Raw genomic sequence first — 22,831 nt, 5'->3', positions numbered from 1 at the left:
CCCTGGTCATCCCTACTGCCTCTGATCTGATGTCTGTGTGTTGCCCCTGGCTATCCATAAGTAAATAATATATATATTGTGCCTTCTGGTATGCTTAATATAAGGAATTTGAAATGAATAATAAGTTTACTTTTAATTATATTTTAGCGATTACATGTACTTTTGATACTTAAGTATATTTAAAAACAAATACCTTTAGACTTATATTATACTCAAGTAGTATTTTACTGAGTGACTTTCACTTTTACTTGAGTCATTTCTCTTAAGGTATCTTTACTTTTACTCAAGTATGGTAGTTTTTCCACAACTGAGCCCACCAAGTAGCTAATTATTGCGTTGCAGTGGTCAGTGAAAAGCAGTTAAATACTGTAGGTCTAGGTCTATCGCAATATTTCAAAATACAATCGTAGGAAAAACAGTTTAGAAAGCAAATGGCTATTGATAAAAAGAGAAGACAAAGAAAATACTCATCTGTTTCTAGTTATCAGAATTCTCAACTCCCAATTGAGAAAACAGTTGCCTATCATATTGGCACCAGAGGACTCCATCCGCCGTATCCCGGTGAATGCAATCATATTCGTGGTATTTATCATCATTATCTTCCTCAGTTGTTTTAGGAAACTACTCTGACAGGAGGTCGTGTCCTGTCGTCAGTCCTTCGGTCACGGGACTATATAGCTGGATGCAGTTTTAATGGCAACCATAGTGTCAGGAGAGCTCATTGGCTCCGAGCCATAAAAAGGGCTAGGCCTGCATGAAAGGCCCTGTTCACTAGGCTACTCCCAAAATGACATTATTGCGGCACCTTCCAACCTTAAAGTCGTTAAAAGTAGCCAATTTTTTCTTTAGGCTACAATACCTTGACAGGTCATAAACTAGGACTAAAATGATGAAATGTCTGCAGCTATTCTAAGCAATCACTTATTTCAAACAGCAATGTCAGTTTTGGTTTCAGTGTGGCGCAAGACATGTTTTTCCAGGCTGCTTCAGTAATCCGAAGTGGCCATTTGATGTTTTATTTTTCTTTATTATTTTTTAAACTACCTTTCAAATTACAGTACAATAACAACAAAAAAACATAGGACATCACTACACATATATTTCTCTAAAGAAACATAAAATAACATTCAAATAAACAAAATAAACAAAAACAAGAAATGTTTAAAGTTTCAAAAGTTAAAGTACCTCAAATAATATAAAATCAGGTCAGGGGTTGCAATTGGAAAAAACTTCATAGTAGAGTTGTAAGACTACATAGTTATTTTTTGTTATTGACTAATTCTAGAGATTATATATATATATATATTTTAAATATATTGCATTTGGGGACAGATTAAAAATATTTGTTTTTGTGTATGTAAACTTTACCAGAGAGAAATGAACGACTAATTCAGTAGTTTTGTTTTCATTTGAATAATAACATATTACATATACATGGGTCTTATTAATGTTTGATTTATTTATTAATTCACAGCCATTTGATGGCCATTTGATGTGTGCTATGAGGTGAGGCCAATAGATTACCTCACTTCCGATCAGAACATCTGGTGCCAGGGATTTCCATTGTTGGCTAAAATATTATGTAAGGGACCCTTTACAGACTAAATACTCAATGCGCACGCTATTAAAAAAAACATGCAAAATCAAGGCAAAGTGTCACAATGTTAGAGTAGGCGTAAACTTTGCCTATTGCAATGGCCATTGATATTATATTGGATTATAGGCCTATTTCGGCCGTAGTTATGTTATTCTTGGTTTTGTATAATTGCGGGCTATTCTCTGGGTGCTGAAATTTGTGAGCAGTTTGTGCTAAAAACATAATTTCATGTGACGTTGGAGCTCCAGTCCGCCCACACTAGTGACGCCCAACTCCATTTTAAATCGTGGAGATGAGTTTAGTCGGCTATCGTTATGTAGGCCTACTATACGACCTGATATTATTATTGTCTGCAGGCCTACAATATCCCAATAGTGATAAAGAAATTAAACCACACACTCACCAGAGCGGTCTCCTAATCCCAAGCATTCATTGCTTTTGTCTTGCTGTGTGAAATTGCCCACAAAGCCTGCCACGGTTCCCCTGAAATTGAAAATAACCTAATTTAAACCAACCATGATGACAATATGCATTGATCTATTGGAGATGTTATAGGCCTACTAGTCATGCCCAGTCAATATAACACTATTAACGTCTTATTACACATGTATGTTACGATTGAGTTTTGGAGAATGTAGGGTTAATTTGCAATTAGGCCTACAAACTATAGCAAAACACAAAAGTATGAAATTGCTTCATGTAAATTGTCTACGGCCTTGGTGTGAGAAATAGAAGACTTGTAATTGCTAATCAAGGTATATGACTACAAGTCGACAGATGTGATACAAAGAAGCGCTGCACCGTGGTGGGTGATACGCCTAGACCAGGTTCACAGTATCTTATCGCCTGCATATGGGAAACATTATTAGGCTACGCCGAGCTGCATTGCGAAGGGGCTTCGTGTTGAAAAATCCGACACTCCGCAAACCGCCATGTAACACCGAAGAGGAAAGAGCCCGATGTTGTCTACCTTTCCTCCGCTCTTATTTGGCTTCTATTCAAATTTGGGTCAGGGGTGAGAAAGCCCAACGTCACAAGCTTGCAACATGGCGTCCCGAAGGCTGTGAGATGAGCAAGAGGATGGTAAATTGAGAACGATTCTACCGATGTAAAAAGGTATCTAAGCGTTATTTATCTTATTCTCCGATGCGTGGGATAGCATGCTAGTGCAGGTTTATTGTCGGTTGTGAACGGATTGATTGCGCACAGGGGGATGAATCGCAAATGATCTTCGCTGTGGTGGTGGCTTTCTATCGCGTGCCAACAAAAAGGGCTTCGCTTATGGTGCCTATACTGGCTCTACCAGCTTGGCAAGATGTCAGCTCCCTTTTTGTCTGCATGAACATCTTTGAAAACCCGCTGTCGATCACAGCATTAATTTTCTAACGTTTTTGGTTTTGTAGATACGATACCATTGTTTATATTTATGTTATTTCGCAATGTTGGTTGCACCCGATGATAGCCTGCCACTGTTTAATGCTTTGGTAAACTAGCTGGCAACCTGAAAGAAAAAAGCGATCTCAATGCAATTAGTTTAGGTTGCGCACTACGATTCTCCCTCATTTTTAAAAACATTTGTCTTTATTTAATAATTAAATGATTTCGATTGTACATGCCATTTAATAGGTATTAGATTTCTCATGGGAATGCCTTTTTCATATTTGGACTTCGAGGCTATGTTGATCACAAAACATTTTATGGATGCAATTATTTGATTAATGTAGGCTTCAGTACACATTCATGGTCACGTTCATTTCCTAAATCATACAATATCGAATTTGGCCAAAATCGAATTTGGTGGCAGATTTTTATTTTGACGAGCTTTTCTCATTCCTGTTTACATTGTACATTTTATGTAGGCGCATGCCTTACATGATGCTAAACACAGCATTGTTTACCTTATCTATCTTATAGCCCATTTATTGATACAACATTGCACTTTAATTGATGAACGAGAACACAAAGTACGTTTACTCGCAGTGTTGCCTATATAAATAGGCTACAATAGTGAAGCTTTTATGATGACGTGACGGCTCTACAGCTGCATACATCGACTAGCTTTGTGGCAGTCCGCGAATGTATATCGTTACATTGTAGCCAAGCAGGTTCTGTTGTTTCACCGTAGCCAGGCTTATGTTGCATAATGTGTAACCACCCTTTCAGTCATTTGGAAAAAATGTCAAAAATAAGTAAACAACGTGTTTACTTTTTAAATGTTGTTTAATCATAGCCAATGTATCTAGGCTATGTTACCAGTTCTTCTGAGCTGTTTTTGAGGTGTGTAGGCTAATACGTGTGCACCGTGAGCCCTGCCTGCTCAGGTGACTTGTGTTGTTAAAGTACCAAGGGGCACGGAGATAATCAATAGCTGGAATGTCAGCTATTGAGTTCTGGTAGCTGTTTTCATTTTCAGCAAACTAAGATTTTGCCTGTCCCAGGTAGGCTATACATGGTGTATAGTTGCAACGAGGTATACATGATGTAATCATCTAAAGCTGCATTTTCTGAACAAAAAAATACAATGTTTTCATTTTAATGATGATGCATCTATTTTACAGGCTTGCATGCTGATTCTTCATTGATAGTGAGTGGACAGGAAGTTAGGTCATCTCTCCTGAGTAACATAGGGTTATTACTGTGTAGTTATATAGAGGCCTATGAAGTGGCTTTGGTGGGTGGGTGTTGCGTGCGCAAACTCCTCTTGACCGGCTACTGCTGCTAGTACTTTCTGTTTTACCTTACCACACACACGCAGACAGACAGACAGACAGTGTGTTCTGTGTACATTGTGGTCATGGTTTACAGTGTGGGGGCTATAAGAAGGGGACTTAGGCTATATGTTCTGCTGACATGTTGGCCTGGGACTTATGGATTGTGCTTAGCTGGTGCGTGCAGCACTGTATTTGTTCCTGGCTGGGTCGTGTGGTTTGTTCAGTGGCTAAACCTCCTCAGGGAAGGGTTGTTGTTTAAGGAGAGGAAACAGTCCTTGGAATGTTGTGCTGATAGCCTGCAGGGTGTGCAGTCTTTGAAGGCAGGTGAAGGGGAGAGGAATCTGTTAGTGGGACCATAAGAATCTTTACCCTAACATGCCCTCTTTGTCCCTTACTGTGGATATCGCAGCGCTGGTCATGCGGGTCAATACACACACACACACACACACACACACACACACACACACACACACACACACACACACACACACACACACAGGCATTAGTGTGTAGCGGATACACTGTAGGTATAACGTATGTGAGTAGGTGATCATCCTTTGTCAATTGATTGCAACACTGCATGGATACGCATCAGCTGTCCATTAAATGCATCTCTACTACCTGAATTATTTCTGACAAACTCAAAGGAATACTACACAAAAAGTATATGTTATACAATTCCTAAGAATTGTGTGTCAGCAGTCAAGTTTTCAAGATAGAGCGAAAACCACCTCAATTATGTGTTTGCATCATGTGCTATTTACTGTTCTGTTCTTTGTAATAAGTGCTATAGGGCTGAATCTGGCATTATGGTTTTCAATCTGAGGGATGGCATTCTGCTGAAGACTGGATTCTGAAACATCACTGAGAAATCTGACTGCCGACAAGTACTTAGCACCTCTGCCCAGTGTCGGCAGTTAATTTTTGTTGTTCACAATGGTTTTACATCCGATTTGCTTCATTTAAATCAGAGATGTGCAACTGGCACAAAGTTGGAACCCAGACTGAGTTCCTAAAAAATTATTTAAAAAATATTTGTTATAAAGATGTAAAAAAGTGGCGATGCTAATCGTTTAACTAACTGGCACTGGGATAATGGAGAGTTAATTCAAATATTTCTTCATCTTGCTAGATAGTTAGCTTGGTAAAGCATTTAGTGTTGTGTGCATTGTGCTGCACTTAACACTCCAGTCATTTCATATGAAGTGTGTGTGACTATCTGGCTCAGTTTTAGCAAGTTAACATTAACTAGCTAGAAAACTAAAGAGTAGGTGCACATGATCAAAGTGAACCTAACAAATAAATCCTTCTTCATGAACAAAACTCCTTAGTGCCTTCAGAAAGTCCTCTTGACTTTTCCAAATTTTGTTGTGTTACAGCCTGAATTTAACATTTATTAAATTGAGATGTTGTGTCACTGGCCTGTCAACTGTCAATATCCCACAATGTCAAAGTGGAATTATGTTTTTAGAAGTATTTTACAAATTAATTAAAAATGAAATGTCTTGAGTCAATAAGTATTCAACCAATTTGTTATGGTAAGCCTAAATAAATTCATGGGTAGAAATTAGCTTAACAGGTTACATAATAAGTTGCTTAGACTGACTCTGTGTTGACTAATAGTGTTTAACATGATTTTTTAAACTTTTTACGGCTGAGATCCCGTTAACGGGATCGACTTGACAACAGCCAGTGAAAGTGCAGGGCGCCAAATTCAAACAACAGAAATCTCATAATTAAAATTCCTCAAACATACAAGTATTTTACACCATTTTAAAGATAAACCTGTTGTTAATCCCACCACAGTGTCCGATTTCAAAAAGGCTTTACGACGAAAGCACACCAAACGATTATGTTAGGTCAATACCTAGTCACAGAAACACATCCATTTTTCCAGACAAAGAGAGGAGTCACAAAAAGCAGAAATAGAGATAAAATTAATCACTAACCTTTGATCTTCATCAGATGACACTCATAGGACTTAATGTTACACAATACATGTATGTTTTGTTCATATTTATATCCAAAAATCTCAGTTTACATTGGCGCGTTACGTTCAGTAGTTCCAAAACATCCGGTGATTTTGCAGAGAGCCACATCAATTTACAGAAATACTCATTATAATCATTGATAAAAGATACAACTGTTATGCATGGGATTTTAGATCCACTTCTCCTTAATGCAACCGCTGTGTCAGATTTCAAAAACACTTTACGGAAAAAGCACACCATGCAATAATCTGAGTACAGCGCTCAGACAACAAACCAAGCAATACAGATATCCGCCATGTGGTGGAGTCAACAAAGTCAGAAATAGCATTATAAATATTCACTTACCTTTGATGATCTTCATCAGAATGCACTCCCAGGAATCCCAGTTCCACAATAAATGTTTGATTTGTTCGATAAAGTCCATAATTTACATCCAAATACCTCCTTTTAGTTCGCGCATTCAGTACACAATCCAAACTCACGACGCGCTGGCAAGTCCAGGCGAAAGTTCAGACGAAAGTCATATTACAGTTCGTAGAAACATGTCAAACGAAGTATAGAATCAATCTTTAGGATGTTTTTATCATAAATCTTCAATAATGTTTCAACCGGAGAATTCCTTTGTCTGTAGAAATGCAATGGAACAGAGCTAACTCTCACGTGAACGCACGTGACCTCTGACTCATTCAGCTCTCATTCCCCCCTCCTTCACAGTAGAAGCATCAAACAAGGTTCTAAAGACTGTTGACATCTAGTGGAAGCCTTAGGAAGTGCAATATGACCCCATAGACACTGTATATTGGATAGACAAACCTCAGATTTCCCACTTCCTGGTTGGATTTTTTCTCAGGTTTTTGCCTGCCATATGAGTTATGTTATACTCACAGACATCATTCAAACAGTTTTAGAAACTTCAGAGTGTTTTCTATCCAAATCTACTAATAATATGCATATATTAGCAACTGGGCCTGAGTAGCAGGCCGTTTACTCTGGGCACCTTATTCATCCAAGCTACTCAATACTGCCCCCAGCCATAAGAAGTGTTAACTCCCTTATCATACCTCATTTGCACTCACTCTATATAGACTTTTTGTTTTCTTTTTCCTTACTGTATTATTGACTGTACTTTTAGTTTATTCCATGTGTAACTCTGTGTTGTTGACTGTGTCGAATTGCTCTGCTTTATCTTGTCCAGGTCGCAGTTGCAAATAAGAACTTGTTCTCAACTAGCCTACCTGGTTAAATAAAGGTGAAATAAATACATTTTAAAAAGTAGATGGGTAAAATAAAAAAAGCTGACATTGAATATCCCTTTGAGCATGGTGAAGTTATTCATCACACTTTGGATGGTGTATCAATACACCCAGTCACATCAAAGATACAGGCGTCCTTCCTAACTCAGTTTCCGGAATGGAAGGAAACCGCTCAGGGATTTCACCATGAGGCCAATGGTGACTTAAAACAGTTACAGAGTTGAATGGCTGTGATAGGAGAAAACTACTGAGGATGGATCAACAACATTGTAGTTACTCCACGATACTAACCTAATTGACAGAGTGAAAAGAAGGAAGCCTGTACAGGATAAAAATATTCCAAAACATGCATCCTATTTGCAACAAGGCACTAAAGCAGGGTTTCCCAAACTCTGTCCTCGGGACCCCAAGGGGTGCACATTTTGGTTTTTGCCCTAGCACTACACAGCCAATTCAAATAATCAGCTAATCATCAAGCTTTGATTATTTGAATCAGTTGTGGAGTCCTAGGGCAAAAACCCCTTGGGGTCCCGGGGACCGAGTTTGGGAAAAACTGCACTAAGGTAATACTGCAAAAGAAAATTTGTTTGGGGCAAATGTTTGGGGCAAATCCAATAAAACACATTACTGAGTACCACTCTCCATATTTTCAAGCATAGTGGTGGCTGCATCATGTTATGGGTATGTTTGTAATCGTTGAGGACTGGGGAGTTTTTCCAGGATAAAAAAATAAGCGAAATGGAGCTAAGCACAGGCATAATCCTAGAGTAAAATCTTGTTCAGTCTGCTGGGAGATAGGAGATGAATTCACTTTTAGCAGGCCAATAACCTAAAACACAACGCAAAATCTACACTGGAGTTGTTTACCAGGAAGACAGTGAATGTTCCTGATTGGCCGAGTTAGATGTAGGCGCATGCCTTTTTGAGGCATGAACATTTCTTCCAAACTGATTTTGGGGTCAACTAAGCAGTCACATACCCCCACATCTCAGATCTGGGTCACCCCTCTGTGTGTGTGAGTGTGAGGGAAAAATGGGAGGGGACACACATATTCTTTATTTTCTCGCTGAACCACGTGGCACATCTGTCTGGGGTTGCGAATAAGCGGTGATGAAATGGATGGGGCTCTTTTCTTTGCCTGCTCCACCCCGGGCAGGGCTCTGTTTGTGGTGGGCTTCTCTCTATTTGTGTTCATCGTGGCTGACCATATTGAAAACGGGGGCTTAATTGGAGGGGTGTCACCCGGACCAGCGCAGGGGCACTGTAAATGAAGTGATCCCCCCCAGGAGTAAAACACTGAGGTCACTGCACCTGTTAACTAGTATTTATTCTCCCAAATTCTATACAATTCTTCTTAAGGATTTGGATTTTATGAAGGATTTTATAGCCCGTTTACAATAGCCCTCAAATCAAATGAGATTTTATTGGTCGCAAACACATATTTAGCAGATGTTATTGTGGGTGTAGCGAAATGCTTGTGTTTCTAGCTCCAACAGTGCAGTAGTATCTAATAATTCACAACAATACACACAAATCTAAAAGTAAAAGAATGGAATTAAGAAATATATAAATATTAGGATGAGCAATGTCAAGAGTGGCATTGACTACAATACAGTTGAATACAGTATATACATATGAAATGAGTAAAACAGTATGTAAACATTATTTAAGTGACCAGTGTTCCATTATTAAAGTGACCAGGGGTTCTTCTGAACTGAGCTTCAGGACAAGAAGGAAACTGCTCAGGGATGTCACCATGTGGCCATTGGTGATTTTTAAAACAACTACAGAGTTTAATGGCTGTGATAGGAGAACTGAGGATGAATCAACAACATTGTAGTGATTCCACAATAATGACCGAAATGAAAAGAACAACACAATGTGGAATAAATCAAGGGGAATGAATACTTTCTGAAAGCACTGTATGTACAGTGCCGTGAAAAAGTATTTGCCCCCTTTCAAATTTAGCATATTCTAGAATAATAGTGAAGACATCAAAACTATGCAATAACACATATGGACTCATGTAGTAACCAAAAAAGTTTTATATTTGAGATTCTTCAAATAGCTACCCTTTGCCCTGATGACATCTTTCTCTCAACCAGCTTCACCTGGAATGCTTTTCCAACAGTCTTGAAAGAGTTCCCACATGGTGTTGCACATTTTGGGGAATATTCAGAGGTGGAAACTTTCTGTGGGAATTAACAGGAATATATGGTAATTAAAGGAAATAAATGCAAATTAATATTAATACCATTTAAATGCAGATGTTTTTTGCATTGGATATATTTACCATATCATATGGAGACAGAAACATAAACCTTTTACCTTATCATAAGTAGACATAATTGCAAATGATTAAATCCTTCCAATAATTTTTTTTTAACTTTAATTAAATGAGTTGACTCTTCACACGGAATGATTTCACTGAACAACAAAAGAAAGGGAATATTAAATGATCCCCAATGATCCATCGCATCTCCCCAAAACGTTTTCTAGAAACTAAAGCTTTGGTTGTCTTCCTCTCAGGCTTCCATGTCTTCTCCCTGGACCTCCTCAATGGCCACCTCTTGAACATCAGACTCTGAGGCCTCATCTTCACTGTCACTTTCCAACCTTGCTGAGGATGGCTTGTTGTCAGGCTCAAAAAGCCTCAAATTTGCCCGGATGTCCACCAATTTTTCAACTCTTGTATTGGTCAACCTGTTGAGTGGTTTGGTGTGTGTTCCCAAACAAGGACCAGTTGCGCTCTGAGGCGGCTGATATTGGTGAGATTTGGAGGATGATGGAGGCAACATGGGAAAGAGCCTCAGATCCACAAAGTCCCTTCCAGATATGTTGGCACGACTGCCATATTGCATCTCCATCCCAAAGCCCTTGCTTGGAAGTGTACATCGCCAGACTGCCAAGAACCTTGCCCTCATCCAGGCCAAGGTGGTGGGACACGGTAGTGATGACACCATAGGCCTTGTTGATCTCTGCACCAGAAGGATGCTCTTGCCAGCATACTTGGGGTCCAACATGTACGTTGCGGCGTGTATGGGCTTCAGGCAGAAGTCTTCACGCTTTTTGATGTATTTCAGAACTGCAGTTTCCTCTGCTTGGAGCAACAGTGAAGTGGGCAGAGCAGTACGGATTTCTTCTCTTACATCTGCAAGCAGAGTCTAAACATCTGACAGGATGGCATTGTCTCCCTCAATCCGTGCAATGGCTACTGCTATAGGTTTCAGGAATTTCATGCTGCTTACCACTCTCTCCCAAAATACATCATCCAGGAGGATCCTCTTGATGGGGCTGTTCATATCGGCAGACTGTGATATGCCCATTTCTTGGAGAGACTCCTTCCCCTCCACGAGACTGTCAAACATGATGACAACTCCACCCCAATGGGTGTTGCTGGGCAGCTTCAATGCGGTGCTCTTATTCTTCTCACCTTGCTTGGTGAGGTAGATTGCTGCTGTACCTAACCATTTCCTTGTCTCTCTTGTAGAGTGTATCCATTGTTTTCAGTGCCATGATGTCCTTGAGGAGCAGATTCAATGCATGAGCAACACAGCCTATGGGTGTGATGTGAGGGTAGGACTCCTCCACTTTAGACCAAGCAGCCTTCATGTTCGCAGCATTGTCTATCACCAGTGAAAATACCTTCTGTGGTCCAAGGTCATTGATGACTGCCTTCAGCTCATCTGCAGTGTAGAGACTGGTGTGTCTGTTGTCTCTTGTGTCTGTGCTCTTGTAGAATATTGGTTGAGGGATGGAGATGATGTAGTTAATTATTCCTTGCCCACGAACATTCGACCACCCATCAGAGATGATTGCAATACAGTCTGCTTTCTCTATGATTTGCTTGACCTTCACTTGAACTCTGTTGAACTCTGCATCCAGCAAATGAGTAGATAAAGCAAGTCTGGTTGGAGGGGTGTATGCTGGGCGAAGAACATTCAGAAATCTCTTCCAATTAGGGCTGGGCGATATATCGAGGTTTTACGATATCGAGTTTATGTTTTAAAATGCCTGTATCGCAAGAATCAAGGTTCTGTTATAATGTTGTAACGTTTTACAAATGCAGCGTCTCACTGTCTCTTCTCTGTCAGCCCAATGTCGAATCATGCCCCAATTGCGTGCCAAACACGTGCACAGAGGTTATCCACCAATCATAACCCTAGACAGCCTTTCACAAATTGTAACCACGGCAGAGAAGTGTAGCGGCGGTAAGAGTTTCACCAAAATGGAAAGTGAGGAAGCCAGCTCAAATCAAATCCAATTGTATTGGTCACATACACATGATTAGCAGATGTTAATGCGAGTGTAGCGAAATGCTTGCAGCTCAGCCTCCATTGAGGATGAAATCACAAACAAAAAGGGAAGCAATTGATTTTTCAGTAATATGGAAGTGGTTCGGGTTTAAGAGGTCTGATGTTCAGCAAACTAATGCCATGTGCAAAATGTGTCGAAAGACAATTGCTACGAAAAGCAGCAGCACAACCAACCCCTTCCATCACCTGCAACTGAAACACGCGGTGGAAAGAGAGGAATTAGTTAGACTACGCAATGACGATTCCAGTCGCCCGATTCCCAAAATGTCTGCTAAAAGACTACATTTAACATTTACATTTAAGTCATTTAGCAGACGCTCTTGTCCAGAGCGACTTACAAGTTGGTGCATTCACCTTATGATATCCAGTGGAACAACCACTTTACAATAGTGCATCTAACTCTTTTAAGGGGGGGGGGGGGTTAGAAGGATTACTTTATCCTATCCTAGGTATTCCTTAAAGAGGTGGTGTTTCCGGAAGGTGGTGATTGACTCCGCTGACCTGGCGTCGTGGGGGAGTTTGTTCCACCATTGGGGTGCCAGAGCAGCGAACAGTTTTGACTGGGCTGAGCGGGAGCTGTACTTCCTCAGAGGTAGGGAGGCGAGCAGGCCAGAGGTGGATGAACGCAGTGCCCTTGTTTGGGTGTAGGGCCTGATCAGAGCCTGAAGGTACGGAGGTGCCGTTCCCCTCACAGCTCCGTAGGCAAGCACCATGGTCTTGTAGCGGATGCGAGCTTCAACTGGAAGCCAGTGGAGAGAGCGGAGGAGCGGGGTGACGTGAGAGAACTTGGGAAGGTTGAACACCAGACGGGCTGTGGCGTTCTGGATGAGTTGTAGGGGTTTAATGGCACAGGCAGGGAGCCCAGCCAACAGCGAGTTGCAGTAGTCCAGACGGGAGATGACAAGTGCCTGGATTAGGACCTGCGCCGCTTCCTGTGTGAGGCAGGGTCGTACTCTGCGAATGTTGTAGAGCATGAACCTACAGGAACGGGTCACCGCCTTGATGTTAGTTGAGAACGACAGCGTGTTGTCCAGGATCACGCCAAGGTTCTTAGCACTCTGGGAGGAGGACACAATGGAGTTGTCAACCGTGATGGCGAGATCATGGAACGGGCAGTCCTTCCCCGGGAGGAAGAGCAGCTCCGTCTTGCCGAGGTTCAGCTTGAGGTGGTGATCCGTCATCCACACTGATATGTCTGCCAGACATGCAGAGATGCGATTGTCAGGTAGGACGCAATCCAAGCGTGGGCCGCGCCGGAGATGCCCAACTCGGAGAGGGTGGAGAGGAGGATCTGATGGTTCACTGTATCAAAGGCAGCCGATAGGTCTAGAAGGATGAGAGCAGAGGAGAGAGAGTTAGCTTTAGCAGTGCGGAGCGCCTCCGTGACACAGAGAAGAGCAGTCTCAGTTGAATGACTAGTCTTGAAACCTGACTGATTTGGATCAAGAAGGTCATTCTGAGAGAGATAGCAGGAGAGCTGGCCAAGGACGGCACGTTCAAGAGTTTTGGAGAGAAAAGAAAGAAGGGATACTGGTCTGTAGTTGTTGACATCGGAGGGATCGAGTGTAGGTTTTTTCAGCAGGGGTGCAACTCTCGCTCTCTTGAAGGCGGAAGGGACGTATCCAGCGGTCAAGGATGAGTTGATGAGCGAGGTGAGGTAAGGGAGAAGGTCTCCGGAAATGGCCTGGAGAAGAGAGGAGGGGATAGGGTCAAGCGGGCAGGTTGTTGGGCGGCCGGCCGTCACAAGACGCGAGATTTCATCTGGAGAGAGAGGGGAGAAAGAGGTCAAAGCACAGGGTAGGGCAGTGTGAGCAGAACCAGCGGTGTCGTTTGACTTAGCAAACGAGGATCGGATGTCGTCGACCTTCTTTTCAAAATGGTTGACGAAGTCATCCGCAGAGAGGGAGGAGGAGGGGGGAGGGGGAGGAGGATTCAGGAGGGAGGAGAAGGTGGCAAAGAGCTTCCTAGGGTTAGAGGCAGATGCTTGGAATTTAGAGTGGTAGAAAGTGGCTTTAGCAGCAGAGACAGAAGAGGAGAATGTAGAGAGGAGGGAGTGAAAGGATGCCAGGTCCGCAGGGAGGCGAGTTTTCCTCCATTTCCGCTCGGCTGCCCGGAGCCCTGTTCTGTGAGCTCGCAATGAGTCGTCGAGCCACGGAGCAGGAGGGGAGGACCGAGCCGGCCTGGAGGATAGGGGACATAGAGAGTTAAAGGCTGCAGAAAGGGAGGAGAGGAGGGTTGAGGAGGCAGAATCAGGAGATAGGTTGGAGAAGGTTTGAGCAGAGGGAAGAGATGATAGGATGGAAGAGGAGAGAGTAGCGGGGGAGAGAGAGCGAAGGTTGTGACGGCGCGATACCATCCGAGTAGGGGCAGTGTGGGAAGTGTTGGATGAGAGCGAGAGGGAAAAGGATACAAGGTAGTGGTCGGAGACTTGGAGGGGAGTTGCAATGAGATTAGTGGAAGAACAGCATCTAGTAAAGATGAGGTCAAGCGTATTGCCTGCCTTGTGAGTAGGGGGGGAAGGTGAGAGGGTGAGGTCAAAAGAGGAGAGGAGTGGAAAGAAGGAGGCAGAGAGGAATGAGTCAAAGGTAGACGTGGGGAGGTTAAAGTCACCCAGAATTGTGAGAGGTGAGCCATCCTCAGGAAAGGAACTTATCAAGGCGTCAAGCTCATTGATGAACTCTCCAAGGGAACCTGGGGGGCGATAAATGATAAGGATGTTAAGCTTGAAAGGGCTGGTAACTGTGACAGCATGGAATTCAAAGGAGGCGATAGACAGATGGGTCAGGGGAGAAAGAGAGAATGTCCACTTGGGAGAGATGAGGATCCCAGTGCCACCACCCCGCTGACCAGAAGCTCTCGGGGTGTGCGAGAACACGTGGGCAGACGAGGAGAGAGCAGTAGGAGTAGCAGTGTTATCTGTGGTAATCCATGTTTCCGTCAGTGCCAAGAAGTCGAGGGACTGGAGGGAAGCATAGGCTGAGATGAACTCTGCCTTGTTGGCCGCAGATCGGCAGTTCCAGAGGCTGCCGGAGACCTGGAACTCCACGCGGGTCGTGCGCGCTGGGACCACCAGGTTAGAGTGGCGGCAGCCACGCGGTGTGAAGCCTTTGTATGGTCTGTGCAGAGAGGATAGAAGAGGGATAGACAGACACATAGTTGACAGGCTACAGAAGAGGCTACGCTAATGCAAAGGAGATTGGAATGACAAGTGGACTACACGTCTCGAATGTTCAGAAAGTTAAGCTTACGTTGCAAAAAATCTTATTGACTAAAATGATACAGTGCTGCTGGCTGGTGGAGTAGGCTAGCTAGCAGTGGCTGCGTTGTTGACTTAGTTTGAAAGTGTAGCTGGCTAGGTAGCCTCGGTAACTGGCTAGGTAACCTTGACAATTACTCTAAACTACACAATTATCTTGGATACAAAGACAGCAAAGACAACTATGTAGCTAGCTAACACTACACTAATCAAGTCGTTCCGTTGTAATGTAATAGTTTCTACAGTGCTGCAATTCGGTAGACGGTAGACGTTGTCTAGCTGCTGGCTTGCTAGCAGTGTTGCCTACGTTAGGACGAAAATAGCTGGCTAGCTAACCTCGGTAATTACGATAATTACTCTAAACTACACAATTACCTTGGATACAAAGACAGCAACGACAACTATGTAGCTAGCTAACACTACACTAATCAAGTCGTTCCGTTGTAATGTAGAAACTAATGTAATAGTTTCTACAGGGCTGCTATTCGGTAGACGGTAGACGTTGGCTAGCTGCTAGCTGCTGGCTAGCTAGCAGTGTTGACTAGGACGAAAATAGCTGACTAGCTAACCTCGGTAATTACGATAATTACTCTAAACTACACAATTATCTTTGATACAAAGACGGCTATGTAGCTAGCTAAGATCAGACATGTCAAACCGTTGTACTGTAATGAAATGTAATACTACCTGCGGAGCGAAATGCGAAATGCGACCACTCGCTCCAACAGTCCTGCTAACTACCATAGCCGCATCCTTTTCAAACGTAATCCCTTATGACATGAAAAGTTTGAGGTGGAAGGAGATAACGGATGCAGTGACCTATTACATAGCGAAAGATATGGTCCCAATCTTTACAGTAGAAAAGCCAGGCTTTAAAGAGCTGCTAGGTACAGTTGACCACAAATATCAGCTGCCAAGACGCAAGTATTTCACGGAGGAAGCCCTGCCGCGATTATACACTGCTACCCGCGAAACAGTCGCAGAGAAGCTGGCTAGTGGTTCTTATTTTTCCACCACAGCCGATCTATGGTCGAGCAGAACGGCAGAGCCATACCTAAGTTTGACAGTCCACTACATAAATGAAGACTGGGAATTGCAAAATGTGTGCCTCCAGACGTCTTACTTCCCCAATGATCATACGGGTGAAGTAATAGCCCTGGGTCTCAATGACTCTCAGGCATCGTGGAAGATGATCAACGACTGACAGGTGTGCATGACTACTGACAGTGGGAGCAACATGATAAAAGCATTGCGCTTGAACAACTGGACCTGCAGTGCTTTGGGCACAGGCTTCACCTCGCCATCGGTAAGTGTGACATTGGATGAATAAAAAGCCTTCAAAAAAGTTATGTTCAGGTCAGCTGTAGGCTAATGTGTTAGTAGTTGTGTCATTCTGCCAATCCAATAGCAAATAACAACAGGCAGTTTTAGTTATAACAACAAATTAACAAAATGAATACATTTTCAATCAAAATGATTATATAAATTACATATTCAAACAGCTAGTGGTCAAACATTCCTAAACAATAGAATAGACGTGTGGGTATGTGGTGTTCATTTGTGTTGTTCATTTGTTTTGCACAAATAGGTCTCGAGGCCTTGTATATTTTTATATTTAATAAAGAAAATTAAATTAAGAATGATGTCATAGCTTTTTAAAATTTGTTTAGAGTAAAACAAGAAATCGAGATATCTCGTGAATCGTCCAAACCCCTAACAATACACATTCCAATAGACATTGCCTGAGGTGAACCAGTTGCATACACAGCTCGAGCAAGACATTCATCAGCATTTCTCTGACTATGTTCCTCAATTGAGTCAAAAAAACTACTGATTCCAGGAGGACCATGAGCTGTTGCTATCGATAAGGTGTCTGATTCATCATTTTCACCTCGAATAGAAGTAGAGGGACTTTTGTCAGAGGTTGCTTGTTGTGAGCACCGAGGGAACTTTATGCACTTGGCCAGATGATACTGCATCTTTGTTGCATTCTTCATATGATTTGGCACAGTATTTTCAAATGTACACAGCTTTTCCATCTACATTAGCTGCAGTGAAATATCTCCACACATCAGAAAGTGCCCGTGGCATTTTCCTGTAAAGATTAGAAAAATTGTAAAAATAAACCAAATACAATTCTATGTACAGATAAATAGTTAAGCAGTTAGATTAAACACCTCCTTTGTAATATAAATGTTTTAAAATGAAACATGTATGGAAACAGGTGAATTAACACTCCTCAGTTAGCAGGCTCAAGCAAGCTAAAACTCACATGGTAGCAAAAACTAACTAGCAGAAATTGTTAACAAGTTAGAGATGATTTACACACACTTTGCTGTAGGCTACTATTTACTAGTTAACAAAAAATCACGTATGTCGTATAAAATATATTCACCCCACCCAGTATTGTAATCAAAACTTTACCAGAAAGCATGTAGTCCTTGGCTAGTAGTAGTCCAGTGTAGTAGTGTGGGCTCAATAGCATCTCATTAGTCTGCAAGATATTGATAATCAGCTGTACATGTGATGGAAGAATGCACTGTGCATGCAGAGGGTTGCAATTCCATTGAATTGGGGATAGTTTAACCAAATATGCTACAAGACCTAGAATTGCCTTATGTGTATCCCACACAAAAAGTTTCACTGTTATAAGCTAACTTTTTTGATGAATTCAAGCAAAATTCCCAAAATTCCAGAGCTTAACTTCCCATGGAAAATTTCCAGAAAGTTTCCGAACCTTTGCAACCTTATTCCCACATATGCGGAGCACTTGTTGGCTGCTTTTCCTTCACTCTGCAGTCCAACTCATCCCAAACCATGTCAATTCGGTTGAGGTCGGGTGATTGTGGAGGCCAGGTCATCTGATGCAGAACTCCATCACTCTCCTTCTTAGTCAAATAGCCCTTACACAGCCTGGAGGTGTGTTTTGGGTCATTGTCCTGTTGAAAAACAAATAGTCCCACTAAGCGCAATCCAGATGGGATGGAGTATCGCTGCAGAATGCTGTGGTAGCCATGCTGGTTACAGACAGTGTCATCAGCAAAGCACCCCCCACACCATCACACCTCCTCCTCCATGCTTCACGGTGGGAACCACACATGCGAAGATCATCCGTTCACCTACTCTGCATCTCACAAAGACACTGTGGTTGGAACCAAAAATCTCCAATTTGGACTCATCAGACCAAAGGACAGATTTCCACCGGTCTAATGTCCATTGCATGTTTTTCTTGGGCCGAGAAAGTCTCTTCTTCTTATTGGTGTCCTTTATTAGTTTTTTTGTTGTTGCACCAATTCAACCATGAAGGCCTGATTCATGCAGTCTCCTCTGAACAGTTGATGTTGAGATGTGTCTTTTTCTTGAAGTCTGTGAAGCATTTATTTGAGTTGCAATTTCTGAGGCTGGTAACCAATCAACTTATCCTCTGCAGCAGAGGTAACTCTGGGTCTTCCTTTCCTCTGGCGATCCTCATGAGAGCCAGTTTCATCATAGCGCTTGATGGTTTTTGTGAATGCACTTGAAGAAACTTTAAAATGTCTTGAAATGTTCCACATTGACTGACCTTTATGTCTTGAAGTAATGATGGACGGTCATTTCTCTTTGCTTATTTGAGCTGTTCTTTCCATAATATGGACTTGGTCTTTTACCAAATAGGGCTATCTTCTGAATTCTGACCCTACCTTGTCACAACACAACTGATTGGCTCAAACGCATTAAGAAGGAAAGCAATTCCACAAATTAACTTTTAAGAAGGCACACCAGTTTATTGAAAAGCATTCCAGGTGACTACCTCATGAAACTGGTTGATCATGTGTTTTTTATATATATGTTTATTTATTACTTTTTATTACCCCCTCCACCACCCCTCTTTGGAGGACAAAAGTCTTTTTTTTTTTTTACAGCTTTTCTGCTACACATACATATATTTTACATATACATTTTACATGTACATTTTACATGCACATTTTGCATACACATTTTACATACATGGTACTTTTATATAAAGCAGTCACATAACAATAATACATTACCAAACATAAGCTCTTTAATTCCAAGCCTTAGCCACTCTCAGCCCATCCCACCTATCACCATAGACCACCCTAGTTTGGTTTCCATGTGCCATATATTTTTCAATTTTACATAATTGTTTAACCTTTCTAATCGTATAGCATCCACAGATTGTGAGCTAAAGATGAAAACCTTTCCTACGAGTATTATTATGTTATTTATTGACCGACCATGGCTTTCCAAATCGCCCAACACTGCTACTTGTAAGGTAAATTTTAAGTGCATGTTGTGATTTTTTAACCATTCCTGAACCTGTGACCAGAAACAAGCTACATAGGGGCAATACCAGAATAAATTATCTAGTGATTCTGTCTCTTCGCAGCAAAATCTACAGAGCTGAGATTGTTGATTGCCCCATATACAGTGGGGAGAACAAGTATTTGATACACTGCCGATTTTGAAGGTTTTCCTACTTACAAAGCATGTAGAGGTCTGTAATTTTTATCATAGGTACACTTCAACTGTGAGAGACGGAATCTAAAACAAAAATCCAGAAAATCACATTGTATGATTTTTAAGTAATTCATTTGCATTTTATTGCATGACATAAGTATTTGATACATCAGAAAAGCAGAACTTAATATTTGGTACAGAAACCTTTGTTTGCAATTACAAAGATCATACGTTTCCTGTAGTTATTGACCAGGTTTGCACACACTGCAGCAGGGATTTTGGCCCACTCCTCCATACACACCTTCTCCAGATCCTTCAGGTTTCGGGGCTGTCGCTGGGCAATACGGACTTTCAGCTCCCTCCAAAGATTTTCTATTGGGTTCAGGTCTGGAGACTGGCTAGGCCACTCCAGGACCTTGAGATGCTTCTTACGGAGCCACTCCTTAGTTGCCCTGGCTGTGTGTTTCGGGTCGTTGTCATGCTGGAAGATCCAGCCACGACCCATCTTCAATGCTCTTACTGAGGGAAGGAGGTTTTTGGCCAAGATCTCGCGATACATGGCCCCATCCATCCTCCCCTCAATACGGTGCAGTCGTCCTGTCCCCTTTGCAGAAAAGCATCCCCAAAGAATGATGTTTCCACCTCCATGCTTCACGGTTGGGATGGTGTTCTTGGGGTTGTACTCAACCTTCTTCTTCCTCCAAACACGGCGAGTGGAGTTTAGACCAAAAAGCTCTATTTTTGTCTCATCAGACCACATGACCTTCTCCCATTCCTCCTCTGGATCATCCAGATGGTCATTGGCAAACTTCAGACGGGCCTGGACATGCGCTGGCTTGAGCAGGGGGACCTTGCGTGCGCTGCAGGATTTCAATCCATGACAGCGTAGTGTGTTACTAATGGTTTTCTTTGAGACTGTGGTCCCAGCTCTCTTCAGGTCATTGACCAGGTCCTGCCGTGTAGTTCTGGGCTGATCCCTCACCTTCCTTATGATCATTGATGCCCCACGAGGTGAGATCTTGCATGGAGCCCCAGACCGAGGGTGATTGACCATCATCTTGAACTTCTTCCATTTTCTAATAATTGCGCCAACAGTTGTTGCCTTCTCGCCAAGCTGCTTGCCTATTGTCCTGTAGCCCATCCCAGCCTTGTGCAGGTCTACAATTTTATCCCTGATGTCCTTACACAGCTCTCTGGTCTTGGCCATTGTGGAGAGATTGGAGTCTGTTTGATTGAGTGTGTGTACAGGTGTCTTTTATACAGGTAACAAGTTCAAACAGGTGCAGTTAATACAGGTAATGAGTGGAAAACAGGAGGGCTTCTAAAAGAAAAACTAACAGGTCTGTGAGAGCCGGAATTCTTACTGGTTGGTAGGTGATCAAATACTTATGTCACGCAATAAAATGCAAATTAATTACTTAAAAATCATACAATGTGATTTTCTGGATTTTTGTTTTAGATTCCGTCTCTCACAGTTGAAGTGTACCTATGATAAAAATTACAGACCTCTACATGCTTTGTAAGTAGGAAAACCTGCAAAATCGGCAGTGTATCAAATACTTGTTCTCCCCACTGTATATAGCATTCTGTTGGTGGCGTGAATTTGATATATTAATTGAAATTGAAAAACTCTAATTGTTGAATCAAGTGTAGTTTTTCGTACCAGTTCATAAAACCATGTGCCATGGAATTGGTACAACAAAAATCTCTTCCCATTTATTTTGCAACCTGTATGGCGCAGCTGTCAACATTTCTTTCCTCAGATGAAACTGGTATATTTTTCTATGGATATTAATTATTTCCAGCCAATTTGTATCTTTAATATATGGCAGGCAAACAAGTTCCAACATTGTGATGGCGATGCCAACATTGTGAGGACGCCTCACTCAACTTCCGCGATGAACGGCAACGTATCTCCCTGTCCAGCCAGCCAGATCAGGATTATCCCGCGATTCAGCAACAAAGGTCCCGCCGACTCCATTTTCCGTTGGCGAGCGATCACTTCCGAGCAGCGGCCAGTCCACTGAAGATAACCTGCCCGAAGGCGAGACTCCATTCAGCCCAGCGTGATGCACGGCCCTCAGAGTGGAGGAAAACGAGAAAATCGCAGGTCTTGGCTTTCCCAGTGGCCTGTGCATATCAGCTATTTGTATTCCCAGCGTAGCGACTTCTTCTCTTTAGCCCTCCGTGAGCAGGCAATTGTCGTACTGAAAGTCAGGGTGTTCGACTTCATCCCGGAACAAGGCAAAGTATATACAGCTCCTGCAGCGTTGATAGCGCAACGAGTCCTCCATCTTACTATACAATTAAACCAATAACCTATTTAATGAAAACTAATTCAAAAAAACAACAAACCGAGTGAAGGCAGTACACTGTTCTGTTGCACGCTCTGATAACGTCATCAATGATGAGCCTGGTTAGGGAGGGTGCATGCGACTGCCTGTTAGCAACCACAGCTAATTGGCCTCCATATAACTCTTACAGAATTTCCACGTGGACAGGGATGTTGGAAATTTAATCAAAGCCTATTGGATGACAATTTGTTCTTAACTAAGACAAAATAATTAATAATTGACTTTTTTTTGCACAACATACGTACAGCAGATCCCCTCATTTTATGGGACATTTTTAAATGTACTTTTAGAGGTCATTCAATACAATACTCATCATTAAAACAAAAGCAGTTTAGGTCAAAAGAGACTACATTTACTTTTCCTCAGCCAACAAGACGAGTAACAAACAGCAAAATCACTAGCCTATTTGAATCTACTATCCCCCTATTCTATTGGTCAGCTTGTTGTTCTGGATGAGCCTATTTCAAACTGACTGGGGCAGTTGTGGGATGATAGATCCCAAATTCATACAACCATTAGGCTTAGGTTACATCCAAAAAACATTAAAAACCAATGAGGCTTATGTGACAGATCAGAACGTTGAGCATAAAATGTTGGTCAACTATTATTTCTTCACATTATAAGCAAAGCAATGCGCACAAGGCAGTAGGCTACGTGCGTAATGTAATTAGCGGGAAAACAACATTGTTGATTTAATCTGACAGAATGTTAGTTAGAAAGTTTGAAAAAGCGGAGATATGCAACAACTAGCATGGGTTACTAATATGACTAGGATTGTGTCTTTGGCTACTGGACAATGAAAGAAATTTGATTTGAAAACCTCTTCATAAATAGTTGCCTGCACCTTTGGTTGGATTTTGGCTAGGCTACTTTGAAGCAAGATAAGACATGC

General features: G+C 42.1%; 1 protein-coding gene across 2 annotated transcripts in view; it reads left to right on the top strand.

Moving 5' to 3' along the window:
- The first annotated feature begins 2,463 nt into the window (after window positions 1–2,463).
- Window positions 2,464–22,831, top strand: part of LOC139576352 (hypermethylated in cancer 2 protein-like) — a 57,900-nt gene continuing 37,532 nt past the window's right edge. The window contains exon 1 of one of the 2 annotated variants that reach the window (XM_071402368.1): window positions 2,464–2,680. The gene's annotated coding sequence lies outside the window, so the exon portion shown is untranslated. Of the gene's footprint in view, window positions 2,714–22,831 lie in introns of both variants that reach the window. The other variant, XM_071402367.1, reaches the window with a different exon arrangement.

The sequence above is a fragment of the Salvelinus alpinus genome, chromosome 5 (genome assembly GCF_045679555.1).
Source record: "Salvelinus alpinus chromosome 5, SLU_Salpinus.1, whole genome shotgun sequence".
In the NCBI taxonomy this organism is placed as follows: Eukaryota; Metazoa; Chordata; class Actinopteri; order Salmoniformes; family Salmonidae; genus Salvelinus; species Salvelinus alpinus.
Note: the sequence above shows the minus strand (reverse complement) of the source record. Positions and strands in the feature narration are given on the sequence as shown.